Source organism: Paroedura picta, chromosome 7 (assembly GCF_049243985.1).
Source record: "Paroedura picta isolate Pp20150507F chromosome 7, Ppicta_v3.0, whole genome shotgun sequence".
In the NCBI taxonomy this organism is placed as follows: domain Eukaryota; kingdom Metazoa; phylum Chordata; class Lepidosauria; order Squamata; family Gekkonidae; genus Paroedura; species Paroedura picta.
In genome coordinates, this window is record NC_135375.1 from 47845684 (window position 1) to 47861216 (window position 15533).

The 15533-nt window shown below is 39.5% G+C and overlaps 1 long non-coding RNA gene across 1 annotated transcript in view; it reads left to right on the forward strand.

Moving 5' to 3' along the window:
• LOC143841784 (uncharacterized) overlaps positions 1-9142 on the forward strand; it is a 72878-nt gene extending 63736 nt beyond the window's left edge. Inside the window, exons 2-3 of the long non-coding RNA XR_013232825.1 lie at positions 6663-6776; positions 8329-9142. This is a non-coding gene — a long non-coding RNA (uncharacterized LOC143841784). The remainder of the gene's footprint in view (positions 1-6662; positions 6777-8328) is intronic.
• The last annotated feature ends 6391 nt before the right edge of the window (positions 9143-15533 follow it).

A 15533-nucleotide genomic window follows, 5' to 3' on the forward strand; every position in this document is an offset into this window, starting at 1 on the left:
TTCCTTCACCCATATTGGTCTTGAAAGGAGAAACATTCAGTCCCACAACAACTCCTAGTAACATAACTATGGTTTCTGAAACTTTCAAAATACCTGTGTGCTTACTTGCCCGTTTGAAGGGAAATTTTGAGTCCCTTTTAAAAGAAGAAAAGCTGTTTCCAGACTTTATTTTCTGCTTGCTCATTTTGTGTGTGTGTTTTTTTGGTTTTTGGTTTTTTTTTTTGGGGGGGGGGTTGTCTAGCAGAATTGACATAGAGATTCCATAGATTCCATTTATAGTTATCATGCAATCCATCCTCATGGATCAGTTCCCTTGTGGAGTTTTGCAGGGGGAGATACTCTCCCCCATGCTTTTCAACATTTATATGCAGCCTCTGGCCCAGCTGGTCCGGGGCTATAGGCTGGGATGTCACCAATATGTGGATGACACCCAGCTCTACCTCCTAATGGACAGCCAGCTGGACTCCCCCCCCCAGATACACTTGCCAGTTGTTTGGAAGCAGTGGCTAGATGGCCCAGGCAGAGTCGCCTGAAATTCAACCCCTCCAAGACGGAGTTCCTGTGGCTGGGAAGAAGAGGATAGGACCAGGAAGCGCATCTCCCATGCCTGGACAAGGTGCAATTAACATCAGCACCAGTGGCCAGGAATTTGGGAGTGACCTTTGATGCCTCTCTTTCAATGGAGTCTCAGGTCACAAAAGTAGTCCTGATGGCTTTTTTCCATGTTCACCAAGCCCGGCTACTAGCACCCTACCTGTCCTCAGAACACCTGGCCACTGTGATCCATGCAATGATCACTTCCAGACTAGACCACTGTAACTCACTTTACACAGGCCTACCCTTGACTTTGATCTGAGAGTTACAGCTGGTATAAAATGCGCCCGCCAGGGTCCTCACTAGGACACCTTGGAGGGCCCATATTCAGCTGGTACTTCATCATCTACATTGGTAACCAGTCTGTTTCCGGGTCAAGTTTAAGGTGCTGGTACTAACCTTTAAGGCCATATGTGGGCTGGGTCCTGCCTACCTGTGGGGCTGCTTGCTTGTTTATGCCCACCACAGGACCCTTCACTCTGTGGTTATGAACTTACTGGTTGTCCCGGGCCCCCGGGAGGTCCGCCTGGCCTTGACCTGGGCCAGGACCTTTTCAGTCTTGGCCCCAACTTGGTGGAATGAGTTGCTGGAAGAGCTGAGGGCCCTGCGGGAATTACCAGCTTTCCGCAGGTCCTGCAAGATGGAGCTCATCCTCCAGGCATATCGTTGAGGCCAGGGTAGAGCCTGGGTTCCATCTTGGATCCCCAAGATCCACCAGTCTTTCTCCCTCTCTTATGGCCTCTGATTGAACAAGGTGGGGTTAATAGGTAGAATGCCATGGTTGTCTGTATTTTTGTAAAATGGGGACTATGAGGTTTTAATTGTAATTTTAATGTTTTACTGTGAACCGCTACAAGACCTGTTGGCTAGCGGCTGTATATAAATCCAAAAATAAATAAATAAGGTTAGGATAAGAATTTGTTTAATATAATATCTATCAGAAGCATGTGCACCAGCTAGGTCTCATTGAAAATGCTTTGCATTTTAAGTTGTCACCCACCGCACTTCAGAAGGCAAGGGTACAGAGAACAAGGCTTAGGTGGCAGTTCTTAACCGATGGGCTGGATGGTATGAGAAAAGTGGCCCTTCACATTATAGCACTATTGCAAAATCATAGCAAAACCAAAAATAAAATGATTTGGCTTGCTGTATTTAAAAAACAACAACTTTTTCTTCCTTAAAAGAACTGATAACCACATATTTCTTCATGAGTAAACTGACAAGTCCTGAGGAAAAAAAGAAAAGGAATTAGAGGATAAGGAGAATAAAGAGCCATCTTTCAAAAGGGATAGTCATCCTGGGAAACCTCAATAATTCCTGACAGGAATATTTGGCACCGCAACAGTGGTTTAAGAAGGAAACAAATGGTAGGCACCACTGCCAAAATGATGGGGAAAAGCACTAGAATTCTAGAAAAGAATTGGTCAAATTGACCAGATCATATGGATGGTTTATAAAGCTCAATGTACTAGAAGAGTATAACTCCACCTTGAATAGTGCTTTAAATGACTAGTTTAGAACCAGGCTGGGAGTGGTTTTTCCCATCCTATTAAGGTGCTGATTTTGCAGCACATGTGACACACATGCCTAGTCCCTCTTGTGATGTCTTCTTCCACTCAGTGCCATCCCTGCCAGCAAGTCAATCTCTGTGGCAGAATCCTTTTCCTACCCCAAAGGGGTGGGCTTCACCTGCTGAGAGAGTGAATCAATAGTCAATAGTGAATCCTTAAGACTCTATATATTTCTTTAGCTGTTCTTGACTTTTGGCTCAATTTTTCATTGTTTTGAATTCTAAGAAGAACTATTTCTACCCATAGATTCATTCATATTTTGTACACTTTACTATGTATAATTCCACGTAACCTCCCATTTGTACTTCTGAACATGATTGAATGGAAGAGATAAAATACATTTAAAACATTTTGAAAGAGAGATGAAAGTCTGACAGTTCTATAAAAGAGCACAGTAGTAGTCTAGTAGCCCATTTTCCACTCCTTTATCAAAACCAGGATTCTTTGACTATAATCCTTTCCTTCCCACAGAACTACAAAATTTTATTTTATAGCCATGATATGGACATGTGCAACTGCAAATTCCACACACTTACATCCAGTTTTCAAGAGTCAGTAATTGCTTCAGTTCTGGGCTTTGCACCAATATGATAAGACCTGTCTGTCCTCAAAAGAATGTCCCTGACAACTTAGCTTTTATGAGGAAAGGTTTGCAGAGCCCCAACACGAAGACCAGGACATAATTGAGACATTTATTAGAGTTCTTGGACTGGTTTGCTCATTTTGACAGCCAGCAATAACAGGGGGATCTTCAAAAAACATTTCTTTCAAAGACAGTGACAGAGGAGTGTAGCTGCAAGAATGACAGCATGACTGAAATGCAGGTTTCTGTTAATTCACCCAAAGGGCCCCCAGGATCAATAGGAATGAAATTTCGTTTGGCCACCACATCCACTGTCCTGCTACATTTGAAAGGCTTTTACACTATCATAAAAGTAGATATTGTTTTTGATATTATGGTTATTTGAGGCATGATAAGTAACTGATTATCAAATGTCTCACGAGCACATCTTTGCTTATCTGATATTTTTCTGTAGACAACTGTAGTATTGTAAATTGAAAGCAGAGAGATTACAGACAATGGAGGGGGAAAAAACAGCATTTCCCCCCCTTTGAGGTATACTCATGCTGTTCCCTTGATATATTCCTAATAGTATCCTGTCTCATATATACTTCAAAGATGTAGCGCTCCCTTCTTCCAGGACGAACAGCTATGCTTTCATTTTCCCCTTTCCTTTTTTGTTCTTTTTAAAACAATAGATGATCAGCACAATGTACTAAGATGGGAAAGGAGGAGCATGCAGCTTTCTAAGACTGAAAACAGGGAATGCGGCAACACTAATCAAAATGGAAGAATTGCTGTGAGGGAGTGAAAAGCTATGCTGCTGATGGGCATCTTTTCTTACTAACTTGCTAGATGAAAATTCCTGCTTTTGAATGTCCTATAAAGATTTTCTTTAAAGATTTTGATTAAAAGACTTATATAAGGTAGTGTCAAAGTTTCGGGGTCACGATTAATGCTAAAGGCACTAGATAGTCTGTGACTCTCTTCACATTCTCAACAGATATGCTAGCTGAAATTGTAGAATTCCTGTCAAAGTACCATGTTGCAGAAAAGTGTCTATCATGCACAAGTGTCTATCATGGTGGGTCTGAAGACAGCATCTAAATGGGCCATAGAACTAACAAGGGGAGGAAAGGCAACCATATCAGGGACAGTCTAGATGTAGTGTCTAAATACAGAACCTGCTTACCAAAGATTTACCATAAAACCCCAAAATAAGAGATTGGGAAGGAGTACAATAGTTCAGTATGTCTTACCATTAGCTTTTCTACTGTACTGAAGAGGAAAGCAATTTGTTTAGCCAGTGTACTTTCAGTATGGTACTGATAGAAAATTAGTACCCTAGGTATCCAGACAGACATTAACAAGAAGCAGTAACAAAAATATTACAGGTCAGCATGCATTTTCCCCTCTTACTTCATTTCAAAAATGTTGAAAGTTTCTCTGTCCACAGATGTCTTCTGTACAAATGTGTTTACCATTTTAACAACTACAATCTATCTCTCACCTCATTGCTTCCTTATTTTTCCTATACTCCATTCACCTGATCTATTCCAGTGTCATGTCCCGATTACAATGGTGCCCTTGAAGTTCCATCTGGTTAATCTTGTGGTTCTGTACAGAGACGCTGATTCAGGTCTCTTTCAGGTATTTAACCAGCTTTGGTTTCGGAAGGCAAATAGCTTTTTAAAGGTTATGCACACCTGAAGGATTAAATGCTGACCTCCTGCAGCTAATGAAGCCTTCATTCAAGTTCTCCAAAACTTGTTTTGATCTAATGACTTTTTGTTGTTGTTATACTTTATCCTTGAGATGAGTGAAATCTTTTAAACAATCTATTCAGAAGCTAAATGGGTTAAAGAGCCCATTTGAAAAGCACCTGAAAGAAGCATGGACAAGACTCACCTTGGTCATTGTTTATGATTCAGGAGGTGTGGGAGGTGATTATCTTCACATCAGCTGGTTGGGACGCATAGGAACAAATGGTCATCACTTTCTACCACCATATCAACTGAGGTTTTTCACTGAGGCCCACCTCATGCTGTCATCATTATTTTCTACATACAGTGGTCTTCCTTAATCATCTGTAGAAGATAGTGATCTGGTAAATACATGCAATATGCAACAGGGTATAAACATTACATCTTTTTCTAGTATGACAGGCTTAGGGGTGGACTTCAGTTGTCAAGGGGATCTGATCTTCCAGCTGGGAATGGTGTGGGTCCCCAGGGTGTCTCTGGATTCCATGGAGTGTTGGCGCAGTCCACTGACTGCTAGGTCAATCTCCCTCTCCCATGCTGTGCCAACGCTCCTGTGGGGAGGTAATATACCAAATATTGGTGATTCACATCTTATTACAGCTCATAATACCCTCCTGCAAGTCAGTTGTGAAAGCTACCCTTCTACGCAAGTGAACTGAATCATGTTTGCCAACTAGATACAAGATGACCAATCACTGAACTTTTACAAATGCCCCAGGGGTCCATAATTCATGATAAATGAAGCAGTAGTGATAGGCAATACTACTTTCAATTTTAAATAAAGGCTAATTTTCATTGTATGATATTCTTTTTTTCCAGTAACAACATCTAATTAAGGCATTTGTTAAAGTTGTATAATGTTAAGCTAACAGGGAGTCTAATGGAGTTCTATTGGAATTTTTCCATTAAATTAACATTATGGACTTTTAATGGGTGCCTTAATTAGATGCTGTTATTAACAGGGATAGTGCACAAATAAAAATCATGCTCAATGTGTGCAGAATGCTTCATTAGCACTCACTGTGGGGCATGATCAAAATGCCTCCATCTACCTAAAAAGCATCAGACGCTGGAGCCTTGTTGTGCACAAATAAAAGACACACACAAATGAGTCAAATTTTCACTTCTCCAATTGTTGTCTGCTTGGATGTACAGATATTGGTCTAAAGTCTGCTTCCACTAGCACCTGTACTGCCTTGTTAAAGTTAACGAGGTCTTGCCAGCCTAATGAGAACATTCTTTGTCTAGCTTGGGGGGAGCGGGGTTGACTAGAAAACAGCCTGACACTGCATTTCTACACCACTTTGTTTTTAGCTCTTCCATCTCATGTTTCTCTCATCACCCTTCTCGAATAAGAATGAACAACATCAACACTGCTGGTGAAACTCTGTTTATCCTTCTATTCTGTAGTTCAGTTCTTAATTGCACAGCAGTCATCACTTAAATGATGAAAGCATGGAAACTAAAAACATTGTGTGCACAATGAATCATTCAGAATTAAATAAAACAATGGGCAAAAACACCCTTCACGTCTCTAAATAGATCTTTTGAGAACAATCTTGAGCCGATCTACTCAGAATCTGGAGAAGAGTTGGTTCTTATATGCTGCTTTTCTCTCCCTGAAAAGTCTGAAAGCAGCTTACATTCGCCATCCCTTTTCTCTCTCACACCTTGTGAGGTAGTGAGGCTGAGAGAGCCCTGATATTACTGCTCAGTCAGAACAGCTTTATCAGTGTTGTGGCGAGCCCAGGGTCACTCAGCTGGCTGCATATAGGGGAGCGCAGAATCAAGCCCAGCTTGCCAGATTAGAAATCCTCACTGCTAACCACTACACCAACTGGTTCTCAAAGCTGCTACAGTAAAGTTTATTCCCGGGAAAAACAATTAAAGATTGTGCTGCTTGACTATTTCAAAGCCTGACTTTGCTTAAATCTGGGCTCCTGTTCAGTAACTTCATGCTCTGTTCCATGCACATAGTGTTCACATGAGAATACTCTTTGGGGATAAGGCAGGAACCCTTCCTCTCTATAAGGCACTGTCCCATGAGAATACATGAATAAAAGGGTAACATAGTTTTGCTCTGAAAGTACTGGCTGTGACATCTTTGAGCACTGATAAAATGTCAAACAAAATTTCAGCAGTGCCACAACTCACCTTACTAATCTTCTACAGCAAATCCAGTCTTATATGAACAACTGAGAAGCAGACCAAAAAGGTTTCAGCAATTTTCCTGCACTTTGATTACTTGTTCCTCCTCCCTAAAGGAACCAGCAACTACCAAGATGGGTAAGGACATCTTAAAGCTTCTGCCATCAGCTACAGTTGTCTGTATACTTCAGATACAGAGCTCACAGACAGTGAATTGCCTCCAAAGTAAAATGGCTTTAAAGCAAATTCTCAAATGGTTAATTTCAGTTGAAGATGGACACAAACTTTTATATTGGATTAATAAAATTTGTCAGTAACTTTTGGGTTATAAAGAAGATGAGGGTTCAGTATCATTTCCTTGACTGATGTAGAATTTACTAATTATTAATTATGGAATCCTGAAGTGAAATATTAGCACATGTCTATGGCATTCCCACTCAGAAAGTTGAGAGAAGTAACTTTAAATGGAAAATGCCTACTTTCTTTAGTCACCTGGGAATCATTTACACGGCGATGATTAAGTCTTGTCATATGCATGCTAATGTCACATATTTTTGCTTTAAAAGTTCATCTTAACTCTGAGACATCTAAGTAAAAATGTACTAGTATCATATAGTAAAAGAAAGAGGCCATCAATTTTGATTCCTGAACAGAAACCACATTTAATATTTTAAGCTTCATTTCTCAGGTCACTTGATCATCTTCATTCACATTTATCATCTGTGACACTGTCCTCTCTTCACTGGTTGATTCATAGAGACAGTTGTCAAAATATAGACAAATCACAATACAGATATGACACAGACTAAGGACTTCTAAAGAAAAGCATGAACAATGACTAAATAATGAATATAAATGTTATAGCTCAGAATAACCTAACAAAATATATGTGTAATTTATTCCTCAAATGAGGCAAAGCCTGTGGTTTTAACCACAATAGATTTTCCCTTTGGGTCTATATTTAAAGCATTATATTTCCCTCATTCATTCTAGCAAAGATCACCCTCAGAGGCCCATAGAATATATTGTGGATAATTCCAAAAGTTGCAGCTCAAAAGTGGGAAACCTAGATCCATTGTTTAACTTTAGAACTGGCTTTATCTAACATGGTCATCATATATCAGTTTATATAACCTGCTTGATTACAGAAATTGAGTATAATTGGTGCTGTTTATGCAGCCTAGATGGACAAAGTATTTTAAAAGACTCAGTTTCAAAATGAGGAAAACATTTAAGCAATGTCTGAAATAGTTTGCTTACCTCTGTAGTAGAAACCATAATAATTGACCCATAGATGTCAATCAAATCAGCAAATTCATAGCAATATTTATACATTTACCAGTGGTGACCATCTGTTTGTCACTGTGGGTTTTTGGCATTCTACTATAAAATAGTTTTCTGTGTTATCTATTGAAGCATGCCTCATTTTAAAGAGGAGAAAGAAGGATCACTGTAGAACAGCATATTGATCTAAGTACAAAGGACACAAACAAGCCAAATTACTTTCAAGAGCCATTATTATCAAAGAGATATTTAAGCAGGCACTTAACCTTTTTCATAGAACATGAAAGTCCTTAGCTTTTTTGCTGGATTGTGATTCCCACAATGGAGTGAAACCAAAGGAGCATTTCCATGAGCACAAAAACTTATGCCTGCACAGTATGAATTTCATGACTCTTCTTTCCCACAGCAATTAGAAATGGCCCCAAAATCTTGCCCCTGGGAGAAAGGAACCCCTGGGAGAAAGGAGCAAGATCTGGGAAGCAGTTGCAGCAGTCATAGAAAGGAAGCTCCACAAAGGCTGTGTTTCATGAATGGAGATCCCTATGTCTATGGAAGCCCGTCGCTGGATTCATCCAGTAGCATTTTTATCAAGACAAAAATGGAAAGTGTATAATCCAGTTTAATCATGTCCATTTACCTTTTTTAATTATTTCATGAAACATATAGTTAACTAACATATTCTTGGTTAAAAAAAAGCAATATCAGATTTTGTTTCAGAAAGAACCTTATTAATAAGAAATATGGTTTAATATATAAGCACATCTTGCTAACAAATGAGTTTTGCTTGATATGGAAGCCAGCCGGGGTTTGTCTTAGACCACGTTGTCAGGGCATTATTTTCTACTAATAAGTGATCATTAGAAAACATCAGTTAACATACATCTCACCTTAGTAAGTCATTACTTTAACAAGGGAATGGCCATCTCGTAACTACAAAATTTGCCAAATGAAATGGAAAAAGCTTGTTAGTATTAGCATGAAAAATCATGACTCAGTTGGAACTATTTTTAAACACCCAAGCTCTGAACAACAATAATGAATTTTGATGTCATTTTTTCTCTTGAATTGATACTGGGTGATTTTAGATTTTTATCTTGAGCACAGTGAAACCACAAAAACAGCATAATCATGAACTCATGAAGTGAATCACAAAATTCAGTTACATTTTTAATTTTAAAGAAAAAACAGCCATGCCTAGGTTTGGCGTATGGATCTGTCTACTAAGCGCGAGAAATGTCCCTCATTCCTTTATTAGTCCATAGGTTAGCCCTATGTAGTGGTTTTCCTTCTACTGGTGTCACTAGGATAATGTGAAAAAACATGAAAGTGGGAACCGAAGCATGTATATACCACTTTTTCTTCCTCTGCATTACTGATGGCACATAGGCACATTAATTGGTCGTTCCCGGCCCCAAGGAAGCCCGCCTGGCCTCGACTAGAGCCAGGGCCTTTTCGGTCCTGGCCCCAACCTGGTGGAATGAGCTCCCGGAAGAGCTGAGGGCCCTGCAGGAATTACCTGTAAGACGGAGCTCTTCCGCCAGGCTTATAACTGAGGCCGGGCGGAAAGAAGATCAGCCCCCCCCCTCACAAACTGGCGGTAGAAAGCGTCACCCCCACCGTAGATGAGGATGCGGAGAGCAAATGAGTAGGCTACGCCATCGCTGTTACAATTATTGTAAATCATTGGTTTTTATTGTCATTTTATGGTTTTAGGGGACGGGTTTATGTAAGCCGCCTCGAGCCTTCGGGGGGAGGCGGGGTATTATTTCCCCACAAAGGAACCTCAATGACCCATTATGCACGGGGGAAATAACGCACATTCGGGGTGGAATGGCGGCGACTAAAATCACCGATAACGCACGGAGCCGACTGCGACTGGCCGCAGCTTCGGTGCATGCCGCCGAAAAAGCCGCGTCAGTGAAACGCGAAAGAAAGCGCAGCTTCCGGGTGACCGGGGCGCAACCAGAAGCGGCGCCCAGATCGCCGCGTGCATAATCGGTTACTCTGGGTTTTGCCGCCGCCGCGCCCCGCCCCATGCATAACCGGTGCGCATCGCGTCTTCCCCCTCCGCATTTTCCATGTGACCCAAAATCGCCGTTTCGGCGGCCGTGCATAATGGGCCAATAATGTGACACATAAAATCAAATCAAGCAAGATGGCTTTTCTGTAGTGTTTTGTCAATGTTCATGAGCCAATCAGTGGGTATGGGGTGGGGGGGACAAATAAAGCACTGGAGGATTATAGACCAATATTAGAACATTCCACAGACATTGAAATAACGACTCAAAAACAATGTCTTGGAAACAAGACAAGATAATTTGGAACTCCAATATTTGCAGAAAATTTAGAGGAAATACATCTACTAGCATTCCATTTAGGTTCTGGAGCGAATTGTCCCTAGCATCCTGTCTTCTCAACTGCCCACTTCTTTCCTGCCAGAAAGAAAATATTGTTCCTCCTACTTGTTTGCTATGAAGTTTTGCCGCCCTCCTACAATTTCTTCCACTCCTCCTTTTTCAGTTGCATCTCTTTGCTGTTCATGGGTTTTTACTTCCAAGTTCTCCCAAGTTCATGTTCTGCTATGTCCTACTTCCTTTAGCCAATCAATCAGTTGGCCCGTTTATTTATTAGATTTCTATTTCATCCTTTCCTGAAGGCAATAATTGCAATTGCAATAAAATCAGACACTGATCATTCATAAATAATCAATAAAATATAGAGAAGTGAATCGGTGGATGAGTTCCAGGAGAGCTAAAAAATGAGATCAGAAGGCCTTCCTGAACAAGACTGACTTGCAGTCTGACTGTAGAGAAAAACTCTTGTCAATAACTCTTGTCATGCTACAGTCCTTTCCACCATAGCATACAATGTCTCCTAACCTTCTTCATGCTTCATTATCCTGTGAAAAATCTGATACCATCAACTTCTGGACAGTTCAGAATATTCATAAATTGGACTGTTCAATTTAGCCAATCACCACAAGTACAACTCAATATACATTTGCAGACACCTTTTACTTATCATGTTCCATTTATGCATGTTAAAAGTCATTTAAGATACTCTAGTGCTTATAAAAACATGTACAATTTAGCATTTCTTGTTTTTTTCCAGATACTACTTCTTTAAATTATGAAATGTCTTTGAAGATTGTATGCTGCTTTGCAATTATTTGATTTTTTCCATTTTATGTAATTTGAAAGAAGTACATTTTCCTTTAAATGGCTTCTAAGAGTTCCACAGTAGTCAATGAACAACAAACAAAAAAATTGCTCAGTGTTTCTGCCATGTCAATTTTTGTTCAGAAGAGATGCTTGAGGGTTGCTATCCACAATTGTTATTATACAGAAAACATATGATTTCTATTATTAAGAGTCAATGCGATTCCAAACAATTTGATAATCTGAATTGGGAGCTATGGTTAACAGCTGTAAAAACAACAACAACAACAATTCAGTACATTTATTTGTACACTACAAGCACTCTATTTTGACCTTCAGTTTATTTCAGTTTATTTCATCACCCACTCTTTCGCTGCCATGTTTTTGTTAAGTAATTTGAGCTATAACCAATCATTTTCCTCTAAAGTAGTTTCACACTCCCAATAGTAGCTGAATAGAAAACTGCAATTCATAAGAACATAACAGGTGTTCTTTTGAATCAGATCAGTGGTCCATCTAGTCAGGGTACAACATGCTAGTCCACACAATGACCAATCCGTTTCCAGAGACAGCCAGAAAATTGAGCACAGAGGCTTTCTCCTTACAGTGCCTCCTTGCTCTCCTATTGACAGGTGTACCATGGAGTCTCTCTTCAGTAACTCCAGTGAATAACACTTGATGGAACTATTCTTCATGAATCTGTTACAGTATTTCCAGAATTAGTCAAATACTATTGTTTGAGCTTCTTGTTTTCATAAGGCAACAAAAAAGTATGCTAAAATAAAGACATACATATGTGTTTTAAAGAATGTGGTGAACAGCAGATGGGGACATGCTAGTGGCTGGGAAGAAGCCAGTCACAAAGCAAAATGAGATTATTCATATGCAATCAACTTTTTTGCACAATCAAACATATGTAAGCAGTCTAAACACAAACAAACAATGTGATGAGCATTCAGCTATGCTAATCACATCCTGCAGGCACATTACAAACACAACTAGTAAGATGTGCTCCTCCTTTCTTTGAAACAGTGTGCCTTATTGTGAATTCAGTCTTCAGTGCTTTAGGTCTCACTTAACCAATATAGATGGGCCTATAATGTTCTGAGAAATGTAGTCCAAATGGCCATGCATTACAAGTAACAACTGTGGGTATTTAAAAGGGAGGGGTGCTAAAGCAGTGATTCCTGACCAACTACAAATTCTCTGGAACATATCCATATTTATGTCTAGCACATGTCATAGGTTAAACATCTGCACAACATGTACATGGTTAAAAAACTTAATGTGTGAAAAGAAGCTACATTTAACTGATATATTGATCCTTCTCCTTCAGCAAACTCTATCACATCCAGCCTTATCCCCTTTTCCCCCCATTTCTTTCTTGTATGTGGCCAACTTCCTCCCCCTTCTGGAGTTTTCTGGGTTGGGAAAGAGGAAATATGTAAGTGCAATGGAAGGGCATAACCAGGCCGATATAGCCATGCGGATCATTCTGATATTTCTCAGTAAACTCACAGTAAATATTCTAGTTGGAATACAATCTTCCCAGTCTATTTCATAAAATGCAGCATAAACATCTTCAAGTGGTCTCTGAATTTATTCTGTTTAGATTACATGCGCTGATGGACTTCTAAAACAAATTCTAAAAATTAAGAAGCTTTTTAGTTTGAATCATCTTTGCCAGATACCATGCAAAGGAAAAACAGATAGGAGGGGGAGAGAGAAATTATTAAAATAATTATGAATTCACTTGCTACTTGAATTTATTAGTAGCAAAAGCTGATGAAGCTTTGTTTTGACTGTATACGAATTGTAATCAAACCAAAAGTCAGAATTTGAATTGAGCTGTTCCATATATTGCTTAATATAGTAGCCTTTGAATGCAACATGTAATCAAGGATCTCTGGAGTAGCTTTTGATAGTTTTCTTATAGAATACTAAATTGGAAATACCATAAACTCACCCTTTTGCCTGTTTTTCTTTTCCACAACCTTGTCTTTAGGCTGTTAACTCTTTAATAAAAAATGTACATTGGAAACCTGAGAAAAATCACAGGGAGGGGAAGAAATAATAAATTCACACCCTCACACCTAAATAGCTCACTTCAGGATACTATAAATTCCTGCGGATTGGAACAGGTAATTTTTCTTTCCCTTTCTTTCAATGACACTGCTCTCCACTTTCCCTGAGCAATGAAGGTACTCAGACCTTATCAGGCTGCTTTTTAATAAAAATAGAGGGAGTGTATTTTTACATTTACAAAGTCTCATTTTTCTGGATATGTGGCATGGGTCTGCCTGCTGATGTGTCCTCAAAGGAGGAGAAGGGGGAGCCAGCCCCATTCTTTGAATGCTGCAGAAAAACCCACCAAAGAAGGAGACTTTGTCAGGTGCAGAGATATAGTCTCAGGCAGAAGCCTGCATTCTCCATCCTCAAACTATCAGCCCAGGAACTAATGCTGCCAACCTCAGGGTCACCAGAGCCCTTGCAGCATCAGAGAAGGCAAGCCCAGAGAAAGGTACTGACCAGTACCATAGCACATGGCTACTAGCTCAGCACTGATCAGCTTCTGCTTGGATGAACACAGGATTGGGGTGGAAAGCCACAGAGGTCACAAAGCCATTGATGACTTGCACCTGTAGTTGGATGATATAGCAAGCTGATATGTTGCCCCTGAATAACTCAGCAGAAGTTTCCTGATAAAAATAGCCAGAAAGTGGTGAGACCGTATGACACTGTTTGTCTGTGATTTGTTCTAGTCTGCAATGTTTTTGACCTTGTGGACTATGACACGGCCTGTGTTCTTTGGATTTGCCATTCTGGGTTGGTACTTGAACTTCTGAAACCTGTACCTTAACCCTGTACTGTGTTTGTACTGTGTTAAAAAGCCATTTAGCTAATCCCTGTCCAAAAAGTCCCAATAGACTTCTTGGGTCCTTAACTATGTAATTCTACAATATTATTATTTTTATTTTATTTTATTTTATTTTATTTTATTTTATTTTATTTTATTTTATTTTATTTTATTTTATTTTATTTTATTTTATTTTATTTTCTGCCACTTCTGAAGCTGGCTTATGGTGGGTTACAATGTCCAATATAAAACCCAATTAAACCCCCCATTAAAAGACATACAAATTATGAACATGGCGGAACCCCACCCCACCCTTCCCTACTACTGGAGGGGTGAGGAAGGTCAATAACTCAATCTGTTACTTACACCCGGGGGGGGGCATCGATCTTCCTCGCTGATCCCAGCCTCAACCATTAATATTCAAAATAAAATCCTCCCATATTCAGTTGCCTTATGCCCCAGTAAGTGTTCATTGGACTGTAGTCGTGCATATTTATGGAGTTCCAATGGAGTTGAATCTTCTTTTTAAGTTCCTCTGGGTTGTTCCTAAAGGCTGGGAAAACCAAGGAAAAGTTCACAGATTAGAAACTGAAATAAATGGGTGGGTTCCTTCTTTCTCCTACTTTTCAGCATCTTATATCAAATTGCCTAAGTGCAAAACAGGGGTTGCAAATCGATGCTAATGATTTTTGGCCATTGTCCTTGAGCTTTGCTGGTATTCTTTGCAAATCTTAATTGAATGGGAAATTGAAGCATCTTAAACTGCAAAGCGAACTCAGTAGGCATTATAAGAATTTTTGGAATAACTACGTATATCCTTGCATCTTACATAGTCTGAAGTTACAGTAGCTTCAAGATCATCATTCAGAACACATCCGTTTTAGTTCCTCTTGAAACAGCTGGACTAGTTTTTTGACAGTCCCTTTCCGGTATGATTATGACAATGGTGACATTTCGCAAGGTATTGTCTAAAGCTTCCAACACAGCCTGTACACTAATACCAAACTATTTGTCTTGTAAATTTTTTCTTTTGCTGTTCCTTTACCAATATTGCAAGCTACTCGTTGGTATTTTATATACTCAATGAGCAGCTCTGCCTCCTGCCAAAAGACTTGCAGCAAATCCTGATAGAACAACAGCCATGGTACTCATTGTTTTTTGGCAAAGTTTAATCAAAAGGAGACATATAAGAAATGTCTTTACTGTTGCACCGGGAGTATATTATTGGAAATAGCATCAATAATTTCTTCAAAACATGTTCTTTTGGTCTAATATTATGCTTGTCTCACTTTCTCATCTGAATACTTAAAGCTCTTCAGGTTCACATACCATTTCTGTTGCAATTAATTTACAAGTGTATAACTATCATTTATTTGCTGTTCAGAGAGATCAAATGAGAGCCACCATATTTAGGATGTAAATGTCAATCATGATAAGTGCTCTATTAAAAACAGCAGTTTTCTATATCCAGATTTTGTGTTCTGGCTTGATAAAAAATACCTTCCAAGAAATATATGGTATGTCCCATAGATAATACGGCTTTGAGATAGCGTATACTTGCAGAATAGAAACAAGCAGATTTTGTGACATCTTAGG